The 19,775-nt window shown below is 54.7% G+C and overlaps 1 long non-coding RNA gene across 2 annotated transcripts; it reads right to left on the bottom strand.

The window, feature by feature from the left end:
- Positions 1-12,379: 12,379 nt before the first annotated feature.
- Positions 12,380-15,907, bottom strand: LOC131507838 (uncharacterized). 2 transcript variants are annotated; one of them, XR_009259774.1, is made up of 4 exons: positions 15,813-15,907; positions 15,185-15,337; positions 14,459-14,550; positions 12,380-13,472 (listed from the first exon to the last, which is right to left on the bottom strand). It is a non-coding gene; the product is annotated as an uncharacterized LOC131507838 (long non-coding RNA). The 2 variants fall into 2 exon arrangements; XR_009259750.1 differs by lacking the exon at positions 15,813-15,907 and adding an exon at positions 15,565-15,663.
- Positions 15,908-19,775: the final 3,868 nt, after the last annotated feature.

The following is a 19,775-nucleotide window of genomic DNA, read 5'->3' as shown; positions in this document are numbered from 1 at the left end:
GAAAGAAAGTTTTTCAGTCTAGAAGACTGTAAAACATGCTTTAACATTATGGTTATTATTAAAGTTGGCCTTGATGCCAAAATACACAAATGAAGAAAACAGATACACCTACCAGGACGTGAATTTAACACATGATGATTAGACCTTACAAATAAGTGGGGCATTAGTAATTGTAGTAGCAAGATAGTTTAAGCTCACCCTAACAAAAGACAAGCACAATCAGTACCAGGAAGAAATGGGGTCACCGATCTCTCGATGCAGAAAGACATTCCAAATATATAAGATTTTTAGGAAATACGCAAATACTGATACATTTGACCATATAAAAAGCTAACCCGTCTGCACACTTAAAACATAATGCCCGGAGGCAGACACACTGAGAAAATATTGACACAGATACGATAAAAAATCTCTTACAAATTAGTAAGACAAAACACTAGACATCCGCAGAAGAGAGGGTCAAGTCGTGTGCAGACGGCACAGGGAGAGCCGGTCAAGAGAGCAGAGATATCTCAGCTTCATAAGGAATCAAGTCAATGAAAAATAAGCAGTCAGGAAATAACATTTTTATCTATTAAACTTGCGAACTTTTCAAAAATGAAAATCCTGGCAGAGCCCAGAGGGGCTGAGATGGCCCCTTCACTCTGCGATCCTGTGACATTTCTTAACATGCACGAAGATCAACCATGTCTCAAATTACGGAATGAACCTAAACTCGTCGTAGAAATTTTCACTCGGAAAAGGCAGAAGGAGAAACATAAAAGTAAATCGGTCGCAGGTGAACTGTTCCTGTTTACTCCTCTTACGAGCCATTTGAGGGCGTGAGGTGTGTGTGTTCACACTTACACTCACATAAAATACGTGTGCTTGCGTATTCGTGTGCATCGTGTCCACACAGAAAAGCGTCTATAGTATATACAGATATATTGGACATATGGTTTTCATTTTGCCTTTTTTTACTCAGCAGTGTATCATTCTCCCTTTTGCAATTCCTTTGAAAATCCTCAAAATGAGGCTTTAAAGGGGCCCAGTCTGTTGAGCATCCAACTCTTGATTTCAGCTCGGGTCGTGACCTCACGGTTTGTGGGTTTGAGCCCCGTGTCAGGATCTACGCTGACAGCACGGAGCCTGCTTGGGATTCTCTCTCCCTCTCTTTCTGCCCCTCCCCTGCTCGCTCATGCTCTCTGTCTCTCAAATAAATAAATACACTTTTAAAAAAAAATTCCTTATTCCATTTACCTAGCGAGCGTATTTTGATGACCCCTCCTCACTTCTAATCACTTCTATTCAGGTTCCTTTGGAGATCCTGTGGCGGACAGACTCTTCTGCGGTAAATGACTCTGAACATGGTCCCCTTGGCACGTCTCCGACCACTGGCCATGTGCTTCCGAGGTGGCCCCAACGGCCCGGCTGCATTACCAAGGCCAGGGGGCTGAGTCGCTAAGCTCCCGCCTCATCGTGCACGACAGCGACGTGCGAACGGCCTCTGTAGCTCCCCTGTCTGTGCCCACTGTGTGCCCAATGTCCTGCCTGAGGATAGGACTTCACAAACAACGATGCCAGCTTCTATCTCTCTCCAAATGAACCACCTCTGGGGTAGTGCAGTGGCCAGTCTCGTCTGCCTGGAGGCTGTCACCTGCCAAGTGGCATATGGACTAGGATGTCCATAGAGCGATCTCACATTGTGACAGCTGTCCCTGTCACGTCTTCCTTCCGTACCTCCACTGGTCTGTCCTTGCAAAGGTCTTGTGATGACGGAAATTGCTCTGGCCCCATCATTATTGGACCTGTCACATGTCCAGTCAGATATTTGGTACCATTTCATCTCTTATAAATGAAACCCCAAAGCTTTCTTACTGCTGCTCATTTAACTTTAAAAAGAATAAAATAGACAAGAAACCTAGCTGTACAAATTAAGATAATAAAATTAGCATTTCCGTCCACACGACGACGTGGCATTCACAATCGTTGCTATGCTTTGATGATAAGTTAAGAGTCTAATCTCATTTCAGTTTTAAGAAATAGGACATTCCTCTTATTAAAAATAAATATTTTATACGTGTTTTCATAATTTCTTTCGTAACAGGTTGCTGTCGGAATTGTTCCAACGCTATCTTTTTCCATTTGGCTCTGGTTACAGAGTCTGATTATTTCTTCATTGAAGTCGATTCATCCCACTGAGCATTAATACTTTGAATTTGTGTCATTAATTTCATACCTGACCCTGAGCTATATTTTTATTACATTAAAGAGTTCTGGAGTAGATTGTGTTCATTTAGAAATAAGCGTTAGAAGAGAAAATCCAACCGAGAATATTCTAAAGGTTTTTCCATTTTATCTGTGCTCCCCCCTCTTTAAAGCAGCGTTGTCAAAGGGGTGCTGGAAACGTGTTCCAGAAGGGGGGCCGGGAAACACCGTCTCCTGACCCGCTGCCCGCTGCCGCTGTGGGGCCCCCGGAGCTCTTGCCGGACCCTCGCCGCCTTCTTGCGTGTCCTCTGACTTGGGCCAGGGGAAGGCCCTACAGGAAGCCTCACTCAGACATGCGACCAGCCAGGACACGCCCTTCTCCCGTCACCTTTGTGGGAACTTTCCCCGGTTCGTGGGTACCTGAGGCTTCCCTACCGGCCTCAGAGTTGCTGCCCTTGGCACAGCAGGGAAACAAGGGGAAAGAACCCGTCCTGGAGGGAAGGAGGGAGGGAGGGAGGGAGGGAGGGGGGAAGGAGCGAAGTTTTGCTGAGCACCTACTCTCTGCCTGGCAGAGCCCAAGAAGATATTTGGATTTTCTTTTTCTGCTTTTTTCCACTGTCGTTCCCGCTTCACACTCGCGGCCGACCCCACGATCGCCTGCGCAGCTCAGCTGTCCGCTCTCAAGTGCAAGCTGGCCTCAGCTGGTCTTCGTCAGGAAAGCCCACGGTTTGAGCAGGGACGGGGGAGCTTCCCGGCCACGCACACCCTGGCAGGGGTGTGGGTGAGCGGGGAAGTGGCTTCCTTTCTGCTCTTCTCAGTGACCGTCTTGAGGGTCCCTGGGGCTCCGGAAAAGCCGCCAGGGCTGAGACTGAACCTCTGTCAGCAACCCGTCGCTGGCAGACAGGGCCGCACGCTCACACGTCTACACTCCCGTGCACACGCCCTCACGCCTTTCCTGCTCGGTGTGCACGAGCAGCAGCGGCGTGGCCCGTGAGTGGCGGCAGTCTCTCTGCGGGAGGACGAGCCCACATGGCCGTCGGCGGCTCCGGGCCCTCCTCTCGGCTGCCGGCCAGAGGCCAACACTCCCCGACGGTCCCCGGGGCTCTGGCCGCCACGTGGCCCAAGCGTCCTCTCCGCCCCTGAGCGCCAGGACCCCGATCGACCTTATCTCTTCCATCAGCGGTGACCTCTGGAAGCTCAGCCCCCGGCAGCCCGCGTGGGCCCCGCTGCTCCCCGGAAACCAGCCCGAGAAGGGAAGGCGCTTGCGGGAGAGCCGGGCCCCCGTGGCCACGACTGCAGGGCCCTCGGGCAAGGGTGTCCCCTCGGGACCCCGGCTCACTCTGAACGACGCAGAGTACGGCCCGAGCAGAGGTCCGGCTCAGGGAGGTGACGGCTGACAGTCTCTCGCTGCAGAGGCGCGAACGTGCAGGACATCTCACCTGTGCAGTGGCTGCTGGCTAATTTGTTAAGCAAACATCAAGGATACGCGCACAGGCGCCAGAGGGAGCGCCTCCGCCGCTCTATTTACAAAGTTTCAATTGCATTTTCTGTTTGAGTTGGTTCCCCGAAGAATTCAAAGCAGCGGCCTCGCTTTGGTACCGCTCGGCGGTGGCCACGCCCGGCGGTCTGGTGCGTGTGCGGGGGTCAGATCCGCTCGTGAGGCTGCATGTGGCGCCCGGGGTCGGCCGCGAGACCGCCCAGCCCCCGGCGGGTCGGGGTCGCTCTGAGGCCTCCCCCGGCTGGCTGCTGCGTCACCAGCGCATTAGCCTGCAGGAGCAGGAGGGGAGATTTGTCGCTTGAACCCTCGGGGGCCGTGCTGCTTGCTGGTTCCTTTTCCCTCGGAGGGAATCCCTCCGTGCAGAGCTCCGTAGCATTCCGTCTGCGCGGCAGCAAAATCAACTCCTAAGGAGACTGGTTGAGAGTCATTCGGCGACCTCTGAGGCTCTGGCTGGTCCGCGTAGTTCCTCCGTCGAGGCTTCTGGGGGGCGGCGCGCCGCCGCGACCTGGCCACCGGGCCACCTGCCCGTGTCGCAGACATTCACACCCGGGCTCCCGGCTTGCCCAGGGACCCAAGCAAGCTCCGCGCTTCCCTCGGAAAGCCCGCTCCCCGCGGAAGGGGAGGAGTGGCCTGGCTCGGCTTCAGGCCTCCTGTCAAGCTCATCTCCACGTGCATCTGAGCGGAAACAGAGGCGTGACATTGGCAACGGTGAGCGAGCACCGTGTCGCCTCCAGGAACGTTCCAAAGACTAGACTTCCACGGAACGCCGTGTCTCCTGAGCCTCAGAGAGAGAGAGCACACATAGTCCCATGCCAGGGTGAGGCTGCCTGAGAAATGAGCGTTCACCCAAACTTCCCCACGGTGACTTTGACGGAGGTCTTTCTGCAAAGCCACTTGTGAGCCTGGGATTCCAGAACGAGACCCTGTTCATCCTGCCTCTCTGTCTGAGGACCGAGCGTGGGGTCAGCGCAGAGTCTCGGGTGTGGAGAGGTCCTGCGGTGTGAGTCCACCGGGGGCACGCCTGGGCAGGGGAAACAGTCCGGCCCTGAGGACCAAGTGACTCTCCCAGCTTCGAGGCCACCTCTGGGTTCTCCGGGTGCCGCCCCGATGTCACTGGTGGTCCCCTGAGCCCCGGTGTGCAGCCCCACGGGCGACCCTGCCTCCGTTGTCCTTCTGGGAGCTGGGTGCGGGAGGCAGGTGGAGACCGGGCGGTGCCCCCGTGCCCCGTGGGCCGGTGCCCAGGAGCCACTTCCTTCAGCTGGGCGTTCAGCCGGGCCCCCCGCGGGGTCAGACACAGGCTGACCCTGTGCATGTGAGGCGGAGAGCACAGGAAGCCTCGGGGGGCTGCAGCTCTCCGGGGCCGGTGGGCGGCAAGGAGAGGTTAGACTAGCCAACGCATACTCCATTAGATAACCACCAGCTCTATCGGGGAAATGAGGGGGTGGAGAGGGACGGGGTCCAGAAGCAGAGAGGGCGAGGGGTCCCTGTGGAGGCCCGAGCAGGAACACATGATAAAAGCAGGTGTAGACCGGGCCTTGCGTGCGGGCTCAGGCAGGCTGCGGGGGCTGCCTTGCTGAGAGTACTGGGCGGTGGGCCACCCATGGGCCTCGGCCGCTGGCCTGCCTGGCTCCGGCCCAGTGTGTCCCGAAGGTGGAACCGACCCCCGGATGGGACAGCGCCCGGGTGCCCCCTACGCGGCTTTTCTGCTGGTGACCGCAGAGAAAACCAAAACACAGATACCTGTGGGACTGCGGCCTCGGCAAACGTCTCTCTCCAGCCTTCATCAGGGTGACGGGAGCCCCAAGACTGCACGCACGGGGCCGGCCACGCCCTCCGCCCCGCAGGGGTCCATCCGGGGACCGGGCGCTCGGAGGACTTGGGGGACGGAGAGGTGCCCCGAGCCCTGCAGCCTCCTGGCCCACGTCTGCCGCCGTGCACACACGCCCACATGCTTACTCGTGCACACTCCCACGTGTACACACACACGTGCACACAGACGCACACGCACAGTCACACGCGGCCTGCACACGTGTACTCACACACACAAAACATACACAATCACGTATACACACACACACACGCATACTCATGCACACTCCCACGTGTATACACACACATGCATACAGACGCCTACAGCTGTACACTCACAGACGCACACGCACACCAGCAGCACCAGCACTTTGTCCAGTGGCCCCTGTGTGTGTCCCAGGTAAACGGGAAGGAAATGCACTCGGGCCCCGGCACAGCCCCAGGCTGCTGCTCGAGGAGGGGCGACCAGGGTTCTCAGGAGGCCGCGGTCAGCCAGGGCCCGGGGTAAAGCATGCACAGGTCGGCTCACCTGGTACCTGCCCTGCACCCAGCAGGCCGGAAAGCCACACCCTGGCTCTCTCCGTTTCATTGAGGCCGTGCTTCTGGAAGGCACCGGGGCGTCCAGGAGCACCGGAGCAAAGGATGCTGGGAGTGAGCCCTCGAGGGTTCAGCAGGTCCAGGTGACACGTCCAGGCTGGCTAATATCTTCTGTGCTCGGAGCAGAGCCGTCTAGAGGAGGGTGTGAGTTTGTCCTGCTAAAGTGAAGCCATCACTTTTAGCCCAGAAACAGGGCCGAGGAAGGTGCCTCCCTCCAACTCAGGCCAAGCCAGCCCATAGCAGGGGGTGGGGACATGGGCTCCAGCCCGTGGCGGGGTTGGGGACACGGGCTCGGGGCCTGGACAGCCGTGGGTCTCATCACGCCTGCCGCTCTCTGGGGAGACCCTTGCCGTGTTGTTCTGTCGAGCTCACGAGCGTCACCCCTCCAAACACCGTGACTCCCGAGTGTTTAGACGTCACTTGTCAGGGCGTGCTGGGGTCACAGGGTGTCTGCCACCTCTGGAGAGCATGGGGGGTGGGGAGGCTGGGGCCTTTAGCCCTGGAACGGAAGCTCCTCACTGGTGGCACCAGGGGCCAAACCTCGGGAAACAGTCTTTTCCCCAAGGAGACGCTCACCTCAGCGGCAGGGACAGATGCGTGGCTTCTGGCACCTTCTGCCTGGCACCCTGGCTTTCCCACAGGGTCAAGCAAAATGCCTTTCAGTCCCTCTGCCGTTGCTTTGACGTGAGCAGTGTGGTGCTTTGGCCCCGGGTCTGCAGAGACCCCCTCCTGCTCCGAGGGGCCTCGGAAGGACAGTCGGACCTCTGGGGGGGAGGGGGGGGTCAGTGCTCCGGCCCCGGCTCGGGCCCCGGGAGCAAGGTGGGCCAATGTTGGAGCCCACAATTCCGCCTGACCCCTGGCTTTCCTGGGACAAATCCCTAAGCCGGACTCTTTGGGAAGAACCCCTGATGGCTTCACGCCACAACCTGGACTCCGACACCGCAGATGTCACCTGTGTCCTGCTGTGTCACAGCCAGTGATCAAGGGCCCACGGCTTGAACTCCATGGGTTTCTCCAGGTATGAAGTGAAGCCTTTGGACAAGATCGTCTCTAAGGGTTACTGAGTTCCGAGATTCAGATCCTGTTTTCTAGGCTGACAAGGAAACCGTTACAGGAATTGCGACCCCCAGCATCTTTACAACCAGGGACTCCAGTACTCACAACCCTAATAATATTCCTTACCGACACACGTGCACACACGCACGTGTGCATACACGTGCAAACACACAGAGGCACACATGTGCACACACGTGCACAAACATGCATGCATGCACATGGGAACACGTGCATATGTGTGCACATATACACATACGTGTGCAAACATGCACACCTGGTGCACAACACATACACACATGCATGTATGTGCAGACATGCGACACAGGCACACATGCACACACACATGTGCAGACACACATGCACACACGTACACATGCATGCACACAGGCACACACGCATATGTGTATATACACATACGTGTACAAACCCACAGCAGGACATGCACACACACACATATATGCTGACCTGTGTGCACACACACATACACATGCAAACATGCACGCAGAGAGGCACATGTACACCTGCACATACATACACACATGCACCCACACACCCAGCAGGCACACTCATGTGCATGCACACGTACACCTGACAGTTTGGCTAGAGCATCTGTTCATAAAGCCTGTTTCTTAGTGTTCCTGAAATTCCTCATCACCACATACAAATAAGGGTAGACATCGAATAAGCCTAGTTCAGAAATCTATCTAAAATTTATTTTTAAAGAAATCTGTTACGTTCTTCTGAAGTAAATACCCTTCTGTGAGAGCAAGGACTTTCACAAACCAAGTTGTGGCCTGGAATTTCTTCATTACTTCGTGCATAGAGACGTGAGTGCCACCTATGGAATGAAGCGACAGCCGTAGATTTCCCTGAAGTGAGGATCGCGGGGAGAAACGTGGATGCGGACAGGAGGGTGGCCTGGACCGAAGCGGGCATTTCAACTTTTCACGTTTCAGGCTGCTCTTGCTGTGACATAGGATTTCTTTTCCAGGAAGTTTTGGATTTTATCATATTTCTTAGTTTATATTATAAATTTAGTGAAATTTATCGTATGAAAGATCTGAACTTCTGAAAAGGAACAATGGATCCAAAAGTAAATAAACGAAATCTTCCACAATTGCAACTACGAGAGAAAATAATTACAAAGGTCAGAGCTATTCAAAGCCGAGAGGGCCTTGCTTTAAACTCCAGTGTCTGTATCTTTGCCTCCGCAAAAACGAAATTACATACAGATGTTTGATAGTTGCAGATCACCCCCCCCCCCCCCCGAGTGCAGTGAAACAAATAGCGAATTTCACTCTGGGTCTTTCACCTTCTTTGTTTTCTTTGATCTTCTTCCTGGCCTTCAACCGAAGCTGTAAAGATATAACGTGTTTCTCCGCAGACCATCTCATGAAACGTTTCTCTCTCCTGTGTCTGCTCTCCCCCCTCCTGGTCTGGGGTAACCATTTTCTTTTCATGATGAAAAGGATTTTAATTGCAGTGATGGGAGGGAATGTGTAGTGCTTTATCTGAGGCCTTTCTGCTAGTAATATATCTTTAAGTTGCAAATATATCCAGCTTGTAATTTAAATCGTAATTGTACTTTCTATGGAAGATTCTGGGATGAAAAGCAGAGGGCAGCCTACCACACGTAAATGCAATCACACGCAGACACACACACACACACACACACACACACACACAAAGAAAAAAAGAGAAAAAAGGATGAACCGAATAAAAACAGCTTGTGTCAGTCTTAAAAAAAATCCATTTGTGATCACAGATGAAACATTTCCAATCTCATAATGGGTAGATTGCTTGGTTTTATTACCAACCATGCAAAGCAAGACCTCATCAAAAGGAGAGCTGCGCCAAGGTCCCAGTTTTCCATTAAAATAATTTCAAAAAGCTTTTTTTCTCCCACTGAAAGAACCCATTTTGCAAGATGATTTAGCTCAAAATCTGCTGGGAGTAACCCTTGACATAAAGTCATATTGTGTTGGAGTTTAGTCCTAAATTCATACATCAATTATTTACTGTCAACGCCGATTGTATAAGTGTAGAAAATTACTAGGAATGATATTTTCTCTCAGGCAGAAAAAATGTGATACAGCAGATAGAACGCAAAAATGTGCCGCCCACTGTCCGGAGCCCGGAATTATTTATGCATTGGAGAACGGTGTGCTGAGCAAAAGGCAGAGACAGGGGGAGAGAGGGACAGACGCATTATTTTAAACCTTTCATAACACCCATAAATATTTCATAACAAATAAATAAAGAATGTCGGGCTCGTGTGGAGACAGCTGTAGACGCACGGTTCAGTGCTCCGCCAGGCTCGGGGGACCCCACGCTTACCCTCCGTTAAGCCCCCATTCCTGTTTAATCATCCACTTAGTGCATTATGGGTAGAGGCGCTCTCCAGGTGAGCGGGGCGCTGAAGGTGACGGCCGCGGAGGCCACTCCTTGTGCCCTCTCGGTCTTCTTTCTTATTGTGTTTAGACAGAAAAAGGAGAAAGCGGAGGTCTCCTTAGCCCACGTCCGGTCTGAAGGCTTTCACACCGCTGCCGCTAACGCGTGTTGCCTCGAAGATTCCCCCCAAATACAAAATAACAATTGTATATGCCCGTGGACCCCACGTTTTGAGATTAATGACACTGGAAACTACGCCACGGAAGGCTTTCCTCGAATACAGCTACTGCCCTCAGCGAGCCCCGATGTGCCCTTTCCGACTTGTTTCCTCCCACTTCATCGGGTCTTAAATCGATAGGAAACTTTCATGGCAAGAAGAATGCAGATGTAGAGACACCAGCAGAACAGAATTCGCTCTTGTATAAGTGAACTCTAGCAGGGACGCGTGTGCGCACGCATGTCCGGGAGGGACGTGCGTGTGGGGGTGCATGCTGTTGTCCAGTACGGTGGCACCTGGGGATTGACTGCTATGACTTACACTGTGTTCAAACAGGCGTGTGTCCTGGGGGGCCTGGTGGCTCTGTCGGTTGGGCGTCCGACTGCGGCTCGGGTCACGATCTCGCGGTCCGTGAGTTCGAGCCCCGCGTCGGGCTCTGGGCTGACGGCTCGGAGCCCGGAGCCCGCTTCCGATTTTGTGCCTCCCTCTCTCTCTGCCCCTCCCCTGTTCATGCTCTGTCTCTCTCTGTCAAAAATAAATAAACATTAAAATTTTTTTTAAAAAAATAAGCGTATGTCCCGTGTGTCCTGTGTGCCTGGCGTCTGGGGTTTGCCAAGGGGCAGAGGAGGGGGCAGAGCTCACACGGACGCCTCTTTCTGGGCAGAAGAGGGTGGCCATGGCTCCTTTAGCCTCTCAGAGCTTGAGGGACTCACTTTGCAGCACCTACTTCTTTCCACTGTCCCGGAAGGAAAGAAGGGGTTACCCTGGCTCACTGTACAGATGGAGAGCCACAGGCAGGTGCGGGGGCTCAGGCTAAGGCAGGGCTTGGTGGTGGGGCTGGCAGGTCCGTCCCGTAAAGACTGTGGCTTCCAGAAGGACCACAAGCTGGAAAACGGCCTAAACTGTTAGTGGTGATGCTCAGAGGCTCATCTGACCGGGGATCTAGCATTCACCTTGGGGACACTTCCCAAACTGTAGAGTCCGGATCCCTACAATGACCTCTCCCAGACTCCACGACAGGCTGCGTCCACACAGGGCCGGGGCCCAGGGCTGACTCGGACATGGAGGGGGTGAGGCTAGGAGGGGTGAGGCCCTCTGGCTGGGGGCATGGGGAGCCGCGATCACACTGATTTTCTGTTTTCCATGTGCAGGCAGAGAGATGGCATCCCAGGGCCCCTCTGTGGGGTTTCTCGCGGGTCTCCTGGATCCCACCTGTTCAGCAGCATCGGCTCCCTGGGCTGGGGGCGGGGGGAGGAGGGGGTTGTTGTTCTGGGAGCAGATTCTTCTCGAAGTGGAGAGAAGTCCACTTGGAGTCAGGTCCGCGTATCTGACCCAGTGATCTTACGGGGCCATAGTTCCCTGTTCTGAATCCTCAGCTAGTAATAGCTAGAAAGCCTTCAGATAGCAGGCAGCAAGACTGGCCTGGAAGTGAGGTCTTAGCGGCTTTGTCATTCTGCCCCAGACTGTGTCAAGGACGTCTGTCCCCAGCTTCCGTTCCGCTGTTTGGCCCACCCCTTGACAGAAAACAAATCCTTTCTTCTCTGATTTTAGGAAGCAAGTTGCATTGTGAAAATCCTTCCACTAAGTCATAGTCGCAAGTTTTAATAAACCTCTCATTATTTATTAAACGTTTGAGGATACAGCAAAGATCCCAAATAACCTGCTAAATATTTATTTCATTAATACTTAAGTACACATTTATTTTTCACTAATTATTGCACACATTGCCAAGGTTTATTTACAGTGAGTTCATCAACAGTAATTCTAAGTTTAGAAGAAAGCAAGGCACAGACATCGAGAGTTAGTTTCCTGCAACCAGAGGAGAGCACGCGGGATTCTGTCAGCCCCGGGCCCCTCACGCCCCCCGTCCCGACACCCAGGGCTGAGCCATCATCGCTTACTGGGACTCCGCCTGCACCGGTGGCCCCAGAAACTCAATTCACGGAACGGCATCCTTGGAGAGAGGCAGATGCCAGTCCAGGCTTGGCAGACATCGGGGTGGTGGCGACAGCAGGTGCGGGGTCGGGAGAGAAGACGCAGGACAAAGCCCAGAGGGGACACCGACCCGGCTTCCGGCTCCCAAGGGGACGGGCCCCACGCTGAGTTCCTGGGCTGCTCCCAGTCCGGTTTATTCCCCACGCTGACGGACTCTACAAGCCCCCCCCCCGCAGGGACCCTGCCCCACGTGCCCGCTTCTCCCTGCTCAAGGCTCAGCTGCCGTGGGTGGAGCGCTGGGCAAACGAGATCTTCCTGAGCACGAGTTTCGCACACTGTTGGCCGCACCCGTTAGGGGCATGTTTTGCTTTTGTTGATTATTTACTTCCATTTTTCTAAAACAAGAGACTTGATTTTCAGAATATTAACTTAGATAATAGAACATCTTAGAAACTTGGTTGCACCCTTGAGACCCCTCAGTTACTTCCATGTATATCATGACGCGTTTGTTAAGTATTTAAGGAGAAATCAACCATTTTTCTGTAAGTTCACACACATACATGGATGCCCCGTGGCTGTCTTGGAGCCATGTTTCTAGAAAACAGAGTGTGGGGATATTTTCAGTGGCATCTAAACTTTGTTTGCTTGACCGCCTGCCTGGAAGCCTTGGCTGCGGTCACGCAGGCTGGGGTCACGCAGGCTGGGGTCAGGCATTCCCTGAAAATGCGAGTCTCTCTGTGTGTAAAGTGATCTCATTTCAACAAGAAAGACACCCCCAGAACTGGTGTGGGGGTGACACCCTCAGGTAGTCAGAGTCTGAATGCAGCCAGAATTTTCCAGAAACTGTTGTTCACAGGTGTGTCCAGGGCGGGGGTGGGGGAGTCCTGCCCAGGCTGGCCACTCTGAACGCCCCACGGAGACCCGGGGAGTCAAGGCCACAGTGGGGACCCCTGGCTGCTGCCCATCTGGACACTGGTGGCGGTCGGAAACCAGAGCCGTTTTCCAGCAACTGTTGAGGGTGCCCATGGCCCAGCTGCTGGCTGGCTGGGCAGCACTTGGCCCACGGAGTCACCTCCTCAGGACACAGGAAGCCGGCGCCTGCTCTGGGGCCAGGAACGAGCCCCACCGGCTGGAGGCTGGATCTACAGCCAGTGATCGGCTCCAAGGACCGCCCTCGGGGGGCCTGTGGCCAGTCCGTCCCATGGGCTGAGGTGGGAGGCATCGAAGGAGGCTGGCCTCACCTCCCAGATGGGTCTCAGAATCAAACACTAACCAGAGATACTTTTAAGAGTGATGAGTCACAACACGTGGAATCTCTTTCTTTCCTGGTGAAAGAAAACGTTATTCTATGTCCTGGCATGAATATTTATTAGTTCTATACGAATATTTAGTAGCGTATCTGGGATGGCACAGCACCGCCCCTCCCCCAGTGGCGGGGACTCCAGACTTAGCGCTGACATTTATTTAAAGAGTGTGGCAGACTCCACTCCTGCCCTTACAACAAGAAAAAATGGGACAACTTGAAAACAACTGCTTTTCTCAGACTCACCCGAGAGCCCAGCGTGCAGGGCGAGCCAGCACCCTGAAATCTTGAGGGACAGCAAGTCTGGGAGGCCAGGGTGGGCAGGGTGGGTCTGCCCAGAGAAGCTGCTGGAGCCGTAAACTGGCAGGAACTGGTGGGCGGTGCCTCGCTGGGCTTCTGGGAGCTGGGGGAGCGGGGGCTTTATTTCCAGGAGCCCTGAGATCTCCTCACAAAGGTCTGAGGAAGATGCCCTTGTGGCTCTGCAGTGGGAGAGAAGAACTGGGCTGTGAAATATGTCCAGAAAGTTCTCTGTGACAAAGGGAAGACATCTGTCACATTTGGGAAACGTGACACGTATCCACCTTTCCCAAGAGCAGCGTCCCAGATCCCGGGGGAGGGTGCTCCTGGACTCTGGCCCCCTCGAGTCTTCTGGTCTCAGCCAGTGGAGAAGAAGCTGTAGGAGAGAAAACTTCTCTGAAGGTGACATCCCTGATGCCCCGACCACTGAAGGACGTGCCCCACCCCCACGCCTCAGCCCAAGCCTACACGGCTCCAGGAGGACCACAAGTGTGGCTCACAGCCGAACATGCTGCAGACCCAGACGCTCTCTTTGGCAGGAGCCCTCAGCCAAGCCACGTCAGGAGGGACAAGGCTAGAGACACCTTAGGCAGAGACCAGCCCCCAGCCACGCCGGCAAAGGCCTATTTCCCTCCAACTGGAGACGACAGGTCTGGCTTTAAGCAAAAGATTACAAGACATGCCAGAGGGCCGGAGAAAACAGTCTGAAAACACAGTGAGCTTGAAGACAGGGCAACAGAAAGTTCCAAGGTGAACGCAAAGCGACAGAAGAATGGGGGAAGAAGCGGAGCGGAACGGAGGGAAATTCTCAAAGGGCGTAACATCTATAGCTGCAGTTGCTAGAGAGAGAAGATGGGGGGGTGGGGGGGTGGCGATCACAGTGAGTATTTGGAGTAATGGAGTAATGACAGCCAGATCCAAGAAGCTCAGTGCCCACGACGCACTGAGCACAGCACCCACCGACTGCAGAAAAACAAAGTCACAGAGGAAACCTTGAGGGGAACCTTTACGGGGACAAGAAAACAGCCAGAGAAGAACGAGGGTCACAGAGACATCTCACCCGGAGTCGCTGCAGCAGGAGAGAGATGTTAGGTGGATGACATTTTTAACCTGTTAGAAGAAAAAAAAAATCCCACCAACACAGATTTCTATAACCAGTGATACTCACCTTCAAAAGGGAGGGAAAAGAAAGACCTTCCCAGGCAAACAACGAGAGAATTTGTGAAGGATGCTCCCAGGAAATTCAAGAAACAAAACAAGCTGTTCAGGGAGAAGGAATGATAGAGGTCAGAGTCTGCATAAGGGTTCAGAGTCCAAGCAGGAATAAGGGGACGTGTGCTGGGTGATTCCAACAGAGGGAGAGGGGACGTGAGGGACAGCAGTGTCACGGGGAGGCAGAAGGAGCTGGCGTTCTCCGTCCCGAGGCAGGTCCCTGCACTGCCACCCACGGGGCAGTGGTAATGGCAGGTGGGCTTGGACGTCGACTGTCAACTTTAGGGAAACCTCTACATGTTGGGAGTTTAATCAATACACCAAGAGGGAAGACAGAATTGAATAAAATCCTCAAGTAAAACCAGAGAAGGCAGAACTAGGAGCCTCTGGCAACGAATACAAAACAGCCACCAACCCGGTGGATGGTGTCCCATCAGCTGATGTTGGCACCTTGACCAAGGATGGGATGGAGGGGGGGACGGAAGGAGGAGGAGCAGACCGGTCTGGGATTTCAGGTGTAGACACCAACCACCCGCATCAGTAATAGATCCAGGAAGCAGAAAAGTGAGAAGGGGCTACTTGAGATTTCACGTGCAGGGGGTGCAAGAAATCTCACCCTTGCTCAGGGTCTGGGACAGAGGCCGACGCGGGTCACGGGGAAGGCGCCTGGGGGTGGCCGCACCTGGCAGCTGGGCACGCCGGAATTAAGAAGTCCTGGGCAGGGGCCAGGGAAGGTCTTCTCGCACATGTTGTCCTCAAACTGTAGTGACCACACGAGTCACTGAATGTACTTGGCCGTCATCCTGGGAAACGTGGCCCATCTGGAGCCCCAAATCTGCTTAAGACGGTAAGAACCCCGAGGGGAAGTCCGGGCGCGGGAACAGGAAGGCGAGACCGCAGGCGCCCGGAGAGGGGAAGCCCCGGGCCCCACGTGGGAGCTGGGTCCTCCGTCAGCCGACAGAGCCCGGCCCCCAGACTGGCCGGAGCTCGGCCGGCGCCAGGCCCACCGCCAGAGGTCCGGCCCCCCGCCCGCGCTGCCCCCCGGTCCGTCTGTTGCTTTACATCAGTAAGTCGAGTAACTCGTGGGCCCAGATCGAGTGTCCGTCAGCTCCGTCACCCTAAGCCCTCCCACGGTGGATTCCGGGCTGGGGACGCACCCGGTCACCCGCCCCCTGCGACTTCCGGCCGGACGCGCCTCCCGCCAAGCAAAGCCGAAGCCCCGCGCGCGGGCAGCGCCGTTGGCAGGGCCCCCGGGGAGCCCAGGCCGGGCGGGGGCGGCTTCGGTGAACACGTGGTGCACGTGGGCTTACCCGCCGTTGAGTCCCGTGGCGCGCGCGCACCCACGATCCTTTAACACGTGGCGCTCACACGCCTAAACGCCGTTAAGTCACGTGGTGCTCGTGTACCTGCGCTCCGTGAACACGTGGCGCTCAGATACCCAAGCTCTGTTAAATCACGTGGTGCGCGCGCAGCGACCACGTAAGGGATGCTAAAGCGACTTGTCCACCGCCGAGTAGTTACTCTGTGTTCCTTGCCGCAGGCAGGTAAAAGTCTTACCTATTTTAGCCATTTATGGGAAATGGGCAGCGCGTTTCCTAGGATGAGGGTAAAGTACAAACAGCAGTTTTACAGCAGCGGCTCCTGACGGTCCCTGCAGAAACGGAAGTAACCTGTACTGTGTCTAATGCAGGGCTCAATGCGAGAAAGGCGTGTAAGGTGGAAAACACGTTAACACGTGTTAACGGTCGTCTGATTAAATTACGAAATACTACTATTTGCGAGAAACGAATTCACAAGGAAAGCCCGAGGTCAGATATTTGGAACGTCGCCACACCAGCAAGGGGTGAGGATGCTCACCCCCTTGAGTGAGGTCCGGGCTGTGCCAGGGGGCTCGCGGGGGCCCTGCTGGGGCGGCAGGCGGGGCAGGTGGGTGGGATGCCCGGTTCCCAGGAGCCTGAGGCCTCCGCTGCAGCCTTCACCACGCGGGGTCCCCTCAGCGGGACAGGATGCCCGGGGACTGGGTGTTTCCCTTCCCGCGGGTCAGTCAGACCCCGGTTCGGTCCCCTTTCCCGGGGACAGACCTCGTGAAGGACACAGAGCCCCTGCAGATTTCTGAAAGTCTCCTTTCCCGTCCTGCCCCGGGAGCCTGAGGCCCACTTCTCTGAGCATCGCCGTGAAGACGCGCCGGGGCCCCTGCAGGGAGGACGCACACCGGTGTGGGTGACCCAGCTCTAGCCCCAGGCCGGCCAGGAGGAGCCCCCGTTCGTGCGCCTGCACCAGCCCCGGGGAGGTTCCCGCTGGCAGGTTCTGCTCCAGCCATGAGAGTCTGCGTCTGCCTGCCTAGCTCTCCGTCTTAGGGCAGCGGTTCGCCCCGTGACCTCTCCTCTCTGGCGGATCTAGGATTTGCTGGTGTTCTGTGTGTCCGGCCCTTCTCTTGCCACGAGGACCCCAGTGAGGGCTTCCACGGGTGTCGCGTGCCGGAAGTCGGGATCTTTTGGCCGTTAAGGGAAGTAATGAGGCATCAGTGGGCTTTATGGCTGCTCAGGTAGGGTCACCTTCCCGGGAGACTGAGGGCAGGAGCGGGGAGCCCTCACCGGCCTGACAGGAGCCAGGTGTGGGCAGCAGACAGGTGTTCGGCCAGACTGTCTGGGGCAGGTGAGTCTTGGGCAGCAGGATCCTGGGGCTCTAACCGCTCTGGTCCCACCTGAGTCACACACACGCGTGAAGGCGTCTGGTGGCCTGAAGGGCAAATGTACTCTACTACGGCAGGATTTCTTCCCTCTCGAGTTGTTCTGTCCGTGGCAGTGTGTGCAGCACGCTGAGGACAGAGACCCGGCTCCGTGGGGCAGGGCCCTCTCGACCCCTGCCTGGGCTCACACCGTGCAGGTGACGAGGGCTGGGGAAGCTGTGGAGCTAGGTTATGGGGCCTCATCGTCCAGCAAGGGCCTGCCTGGAGTGTGCCAGTCACCAGGTTCTGGGCGGCATCCAGGGCGCGGCTCTGGGGCACGTACCTTTCTGGAGTCATGCCCCGGGCACCTGACCCGTCCACCGGGAGGGGTCTGAGGGCAGCCTCCCCACCGAGACTGGCCGGGGCACCACACGCTGGGACCAGGTGCCAAAGAGGAAGATGGAATGGGGCCCAGCACTGGGAGGAAGGCTCTGAGTCCTGGGTTGGGGCCACATGGAAGAAGGACATTTAGGTGCTGAAGATTATTTTTAATTATTATTAATCTCAAAGAATTCCAATGCTTTAGACAAAACCAAGAGCCAACTCCCTCTCTTCACAGCGGGGAGGGAAAGGGTGAAACCAACACGTCCACCGAGGGCCACGAGGGTGCCAGGGACCCCGGCGCATGTCCGTGCCCCTCACCCTCCCTGCGTTCGCCCACATATGGCTCCCCTGGCTGTTTGCGGAGTGCTCAGCGTGTGCTCATTAAAGGTCTAATTACACTCTGCTCCACTAATCAATGATTGAGAAAATGGCAACATGCAAATACTAAGTGAGAAAAGAGAAAAAAACAACAACACGTCGGCTAGCTGCTCCTTGAATTCTTTACGAGGCCATGTTGTTGGCTTGCTTTTAATTTGTACTTGACTTCCGGGAGCCCTTGTACATTTTATAAATGCTGGTATTAACTGGGTGTATTTTAAATCACCAACTAACAGAGAGAAAACCTCGTGATAGTCTGTAATCACGTCTCTAACTTCCCAGGGTTTCTGGCAGAGGGGTGATAAGGACACACGAGCCCCTCATGTTCATGTTTAAAACATGAAGAAGATTCCAGGTGCGCCTGTGGTGGTCAGCCGGCCCCCGGCGCGGCATGAAGGCTCTGTCCATGGAGCTGCAGGGCAAGGAAACTGGGTGTGCTGATGGGCTCCCCACCCGGACTATTCTGGACACAGCCTTGGACGGAGACATGACCTCTTGTGGCCTCCAAGCCCTGCCCACATCGCCCACGTGGCCCGGTGACTGTACCATAGGGACATCTAAAACCACATGGGGACCGGCCGCCCCAGCTTTGCTGTGTGTTCCGTTCACGTCTCCGTTGCTGTTGACGCGGGAGACCCTCGACGTGGCAAAGCACATCTACGGGAAAGACCCCTGATTCATTTATTTTGGTTCAACTGGAAACATCAACGGGCGCTCGATGCTCGTCTGAGATTCACACCACCTGCATGCAGCCTGCCGAGATGTTTATCCGTCAGGAATAACTGCAGTCTTTTATATATAATATAATATATTATAATATATATATATATATAATATAATATACATAATAAGTGCTGACCGCATCCCGCCATCTTCTGAGTCAGAGCCCGCGAGAAGGCGTTCGCACAGCGGTTCGATGCGGGCACAAGGGAACAGCGCGCAGTTCCGTAGGAAACCCGAAAGAGCCTCGTGGCGACATTCCGAGTTACTGTTTTCCATTTTCTTCTTTTTTCCGAATTCTCTCTCGCGGAGTTACTCCAGAATTACCTGATAACCAACATGTTTTTCTGTAAGAGATTTGAATTTTCTTCTGAAAACACCTTGTTTTTGCATGTGAAACAAGCATTCCTCTGTCCACTATGACTCTGAATCTAGTTTTATACACAGAGGAGCTTCAGAGACTTTCCCGTAAGACCGTGGCCTCAGAGAGTGTCCCCATTCCCCCCAGTGGCTCCATCCGGGCTCCTGGGGAAATGCCGCTGCCCCACTAAGGGCCCGACTTTTCCCTGATCACGAGGCTCTTCGTCACCAGGAGCACAGCCTCCGTTCCTGTATTTACTGGAATATGAAATCGTCCGCGTGCCCTCTCCAGTATTCTTGTGTGCGTTCTGTGGCAGAACCCAGTCTGAAAATCCATCAGGAAGATGCTTCCCGTGTTTCTGCTTTTAACACCAGAATTAAGATGGTGTGAGTTCGCCTGGGCCCGTTGACCCCGAGAATGGAGGGAGCGCCTGATGGAGCCGTCCAGCCACGGGCTCCCGTGTGACCCAAGCGGGGCCTTTCCAAGGACAGATTTCAAAACCTGACAAAATGCTGAGGCATAAACAAGTCTCAGCACATCCCAAAGGACTGAAATCACGTGGGGTGTGGCATGTAACCACGGTGAAACCCAGCCAGATGTTAACGACCAATAGATAATTGCCCTATTACCTTCCCATGTTTTTTAATTGGAAAAAAAATGTACTTTTAAGTAGCCAATGTTGAAAACAGAATTACAATAAAATTGGAAAACTATTTTGCACTAAATGATGAGAAAAGACGGCCTATACTGGGGTGAGCTCTG

This window comes from Neofelis nebulosa, chromosome 1 (assembly GCF_028018385.1).
Source record: "Neofelis nebulosa isolate mNeoNeb1 chromosome 1, mNeoNeb1.pri, whole genome shotgun sequence".
Lineage (NCBI taxonomy): Eukaryota > Metazoa > Chordata > Mammalia > Carnivora > Felidae > Neofelis > Neofelis nebulosa.
This window is presented reverse-complemented; position numbering and strand designations above follow the sequence as displayed.